Here is a 5467-nt window from a genome sequence, read left to right as displayed (position 1 = left end):
GTTTTTCTTTGTGTACATAGGAAGCAGAAAATGGATTTTAGTTTTCATCCCTAATTTACACAAAAGTAGAAAACTACATAATGTTATTTTAAATAATTATTAAAATCATCCTTATGCTTATTTTTCTTGCATCTCCCTGGCTCTTCCTGAGTTTCTCCATTACATTTTATCTTAACCTTGCCTTGTCTGACAGAGTTTAAGATTATTTAATATATTATTATTTAATCTATTATATATATATATATATATATATATATATATATATATGGGTGGTGGTGCCCCCGCCACCACCTGCGTCGCTGTGGCTGCCCCAGGATGACCACCTCTGCCCCCTGCCCTGCATCTGTGCTACTTACTGCTTGTGTCGCCACCACCTCGGGCTGGCTGTATGATTAGGCCCCAATTGTCAATGAGCGAACACATTCCTCAGTTTTGTCGTGCTCTTGGTCACACTTGTATGGAGTTCCTGAAGGGCGGTGGAAATGACTGCAGGCACAGCACGACCTCCATGCAGGCAAGTGGACTGTAGACATTGGTTACTACTCCGCCAAGATGCCCCACAAAGGTGGTTAACCTGGACACAGAAGTGTTGAATTGAAATCCACAGAGCATTTTCCTGGATGGGGTAAACCTCACTGCACTTCCCTTCTGTTTCCTCAATATTACTGGATTGAGGAATTCCTGCTGCGTGTTAGGAAGTTCATTTCATTTCGCATTACTCCCAACTTCATACTTAGAGCACTGAGAATCACCAGTGGAGGACAGCAAAGTAGATTTCAGTTTCTTTGTGTAATTTCTGTATTCAATTTTTAAAAATTCTTTCAAAATCTTATTAAGTGTTTTTTATATAAGTAAATTAACTGGGCCTGAATGAACGGCCCAGCTCCTAAGGACATCTTGTACAGGAACAGTAAATTTCTTATTACACATAGTCCAACCAATGCAACATTAAACAAATTTACTGAGGAACTTAAGAAATGTGGAGTTCCCATGAGAGTAAGAGTATTTGAAGAAATTTAGGACATTACGCTTGAGGAGAAAGAAGGTAGCCGTGTTCTCGAATGGCCTTTTGATAATGGTGCACCACCTTACAACCAGATTGTTGGTGACTGGTTAAGTAATGTAAAAATTAAATTTTGTGAAGAACCTGGTTGTTGTTTGGCTGTTCGTTGTGTTGCAGGCCTAGGGAGAGCTCCAGTGCTTATCACCCTTGCATTCATTGAAGGTGGAATGAAATAAGAAGATGCAGTACAATTCATAAGACAAAAGCGGCATGGCGTTTTAATAGCAAATGACTTTTGTACTTGGAAAAATACCGTCCTAAGATGCAGCTGTGCTTCAAAGACTCCAATAGGGATAGAAACAATACTGGGGTCCCTAATGCTGTTGCCTTGGAAGTAGAACTGGAGGTAGGATCTCATTTTTCATACAGATTAGCCAACATGTTAACTTGGTGAATAAGTTTGGTGAAGCTTCCAAAGGATTTTGAAAGCAGTTTTACCAGGCCACGAGTCTGACAGAATTGCAACCTCTATCTGTGGGTTATAACCAACCCATTTGGACATTTAGCAGAGGATTTTGCTGTTTGGTATATAAAATGTGCTTATAATTTGTACCAATTGACCTTTCCTGAAATTGTGCAGTATTAAATTGGATCTTAAATCTATAGCCATGCCAGAATCTTATCAATATATAAGAAATTTAGAGAGATTCGGTACCAAAATACCCAGCATAATACTTATATACTTTTAGTATCATACAGAATTAAAATCCCAGGAACTATGAACGCTCTAGACCTTATGTGGTTTATTCCTTCAGTCATTTCAAATATTTAAATTAGGGACTATATGGTTATTTGCCTGCTCACTTTATGTGTATATCTCCCACATTCAGAGCAGTATACATCAGAATTGCTTAACCATTGAATTTTTTAACCAAGTCTTATGATCATTTAATGTTTCTATAAATCTTTTGCTGTTAGTATTAAACCTCCATTTTGAAAATATACGTTATACAGAAGTACATGTCTTTAAGTTGTCAGACAAAAAAAAAAAGCCTTACAGTTAATTTTTTTTTTATTTTGACAGCTAGAGTGGATAGTGAGAGAGAGAGAGACAGAGAGAAAGGTCTCCCTTTTGCCATTGGTTCACCCTCCAATGGCCGCCGCAGCTGGCGCGCGGCGGCCAGTGCACCGCGCTGATCCGATGGCAGGAGCCAGGTGCTTCTCCTGGTCTTCCATGGGGTGCAGGGCCCAAGGACTTGGGCCATCCTCCACTGCACTCCCTGGCCACAGCAGAGAGCTGGCCTGGAAGAGGGGCAACCGGGACAGAATCCAGCGCCCCGACCGGAACTAAAACCCAGTGTGCTGGCACCACAAGGTGGAGGATTAGCCTAGTGAGCCGTGGCGCCAGCTACAGTTAATTTAATGTTTGCACTCAGAGGTACGACTTAATAGGGAGGGCCTGAGAAAAGAATGGGAGGGGGCTATTAAATATTTTTAGTAAAATGTTGCCTTTGTCTTGTGCAGAACATGTAGAATATGCTCTTTAATTTAGTAAATATTTTAAGAGATAGAGATGCTTAAAATTCTTATTCATAAAATTCCTGAAATTGTAATTTTTCCATATTTATCAAAAGTTGTTTACCAACTTATTTTTAAAAATATTTATTTATTCGAAAGTCAGAGTTACACAGAGAGAGGAGAGCAGAGAGAGAGAGAGAGAGAGGTCTTCCATCTGATGGTTCACTCCCCAATTGGCCACAATGGCCGGAACTGTGCTGATCTGAAGCCAGGAGCCAGGAGCTTCCTCCGGGTCTCACATGTGGGTGCAGGGGCCCAAGGACTTGGGCCATCCTCCACTGCTCTCCCAGGCCATAGCAGAGAGCTGGATCAGCAGCTGGGACTAGAACCGGTACCCTTATAGGATGCTGGCGCTTCAGGCCAGGGCATTAACCCACTGCACCACAGCGCCAGCCCCTACCAACTTATTTTTGTTTGAAGTGTGATTTTTTCCTTCTCAACCTCTTCCAAAAAAAAAACTGGGTTTCTGCTAATGAATTGAGCAGACATCTGCTATTTTATATTCCTTTTGAGCTGTGTAACAATATTTGAATACTTGATAATTTGTTTTGTTATCTAATTGATAAAACGATGATATGTGTTAATGTTAGTTCAACCATATTTATACTGTCTGGGAATGTGTAGTTTTAGTTCTATGGCAGAAATAATTTTTCAGCTTTCACCAACTTGTAAAAGCTTAGTGTGAGACCTTAAACAGCATATTTATGTTTATACATATTTATGGCAGACATTTGGCCTATCAGTTATGAGACCACCTGGGACATCCACATCCCGTATCAGAGTACCTGGATTTAACACCTGGCATCTGCTTATGACTCTAGCTAATGCAGACACACAGGCAGCAAGTGTTGGATCAAGTAGTTGGGTCCCTATCACCCACATGAGGGATTCAGATTGGGATCTGGGATCCTGGCTTCAGCCTGGCCCAACCTTGGCTGTTGTGAATATTTTGAGGGTGAATAAGTGGATGGAAGTGCTCTCTCTCTTTCTCTTTCTTTCTCTCTCTCTCTCTCTCTGTGTGTGTGTGTGTGTGTCTACTTGTCTGTCTCTCAAATAAAAAAGATAAGGAAAAAATTTCAGCTATAAAACTCCCCCGGGAGTCAACAGAATGAAGATCTTATGTGCCTTTCCTTGGATATGAGGAATAAATAATGGTATAAGAAACTTCAGAGATTCTCAGCTCTTTAATAAATTTAATTTATATTAGGAATCAATAAAGGAAAATAATATGTACAGCATTTCCTCTAAGTAACTTGGAACCCTGATTAATGGTTCCAAGAACTCGTGCTTCTTTAAATATAGTGTAGGTAAGAATGGGTACTCTCAGGGTTGGCCTGGTGGTGTAGCAGGTTAAACCTCCGCTTGCAATGTCAGCACCGCTAGAGTCCTGGCAGCCCTACTTCTGGTCCAGCTGCTTGATAATGTGCCTGGGAAGGCAGCAGATGATGGCCCAAGTATTTGAGCCCCTGTGACACATGTGGGAGACTTGGTTGGAGTTCTAGGCTCCTGGCTTTGGCCTTGCCCTGTCCCAGGCATTATAGCCATTTGAGGAGTGAGCCACTGGATGAAAGATCTCTCTTTCTCCCTCTATGTAATTCTGCCTTTCAAATAAATAATTAAGTCTTTAAAATACATAAGTAAACCTTAAAGGATGTGTAGTCTCCAGATAACCAGCAGTAAGACTACTTGGAGTTCTCCACTTCTTGTCACTATTTCAGAATTTGTAGAATAAGCTCTAGCATCACCATCTGTTGACTTCAGTTGTTGATTGATATCTAGGAAGAAACAATCTCAGGTGAGTGTCCCTTCCTCAATACATTTTCTGGGAAAATCTATAGTAAATCCAATTTATCATATTAATAAGAGATGATCACAAATAGATTAATGCTCTATTATTAGCAGATTGCAATTTAGTTTGGAATCTCTAACTAGTAGAACACTATCATAGAAAAAATGACTAGCAAAACTACTCAGCCGTCAGCAGCTGTTTGTCAAGGATCCCTGGTAGTGTGTCAGGATGGCCAAGCGGTCTAAGGCACCAGACTCAAGGATCTCTGGTATGAATGCTTCCCTAGAAGATTAGAAGAGTTTTGCCTTATTTTTCAAAACACTTCGAAACTGCTGGTGATGAACTGAAGCCATTGCAGTACTCTGATCAAGGAAGCCACTTCAGAAGACAGAAATGTCAGAATTGAAAACTAAGTTTCATAACGGATTTTTGTCTTTGTGTAGCAGGTTGGGGGATTAATTTTTGTAGGTAAAAATACTTTGCTGGAAAATTGATTTTTTTTTAAAGTAAGGTAAATCCCTGTTGATTTTTAGAAAATTTGACATTTCCAAGTATGAATTTCAAATGAGTCATTCATATATTTTTTATAAAAACAGTGCCTCTGTAGGCAAGGATGAGATTTCTGATAAGTAACGCAAGGTCTGTGTAAAATCTCACTTACAAACCTTCTCCTCTGGTAAGTAAAGTGACATTTCGTTAGCCCTCTCTAGAAATGTACCTACATTTAATCCCCTCCTAAGCCTATCATGTTATTTGAAGGTGACTTTACTCTCTTTGAGAAAGACTTCACACGCCTTGTTTATGCCTTTTGCTGCCTGGACGATGACTTTCCCATCTTATTCTGGACAGCGAGAATCTCTTTGTTTCAAGTTCTCTTTCAAAGCTATCTCCCCCATAAATCATTTCTTAATGTCCTTCAATTGAATGTGATTTCTGGTGGCCAGTTTGTGACATAGTGGGTTAAATATCCCATGTGGGCACCGGTTCATGTTCTGGTAACTCCTCTTCTGATCTATCTCCTTGCAAATGGTCTGGGAAAGCAGAGGGTGGCCCAAATGGTTGGGGCCCTGCACGCATGTGGGAAACCCAGATGAAGC

General features: G+C 40.4%; 1 pseudogene; it reads left to right on the top strand.

Moving 5' to 3' along the window:
* Positions 1-870: 870 nt before the first annotated feature.
* Positions 871-1401, top strand: LOC133746828 (protein tyrosine phosphatase type IVA 1-like; annotated as a pseudogene).
* The last annotated feature ends 4066 nt before the right edge of the window (positions 1402-5467 follow it).

The sequence above is a fragment of the Lepus europaeus genome, chromosome 18 (assembly GCF_033115175.1).
Source record: "Lepus europaeus isolate LE1 chromosome 18, mLepTim1.pri, whole genome shotgun sequence".
NCBI lineage: Eukaryota > Metazoa > Chordata > Mammalia > Lagomorpha > Leporidae > Lepus > Lepus europaeus.
The sequence above is the reverse complement of the archived record's forward strand: the minus strand, read 5'-3'. Positions and strand labels throughout refer to the sequence as shown.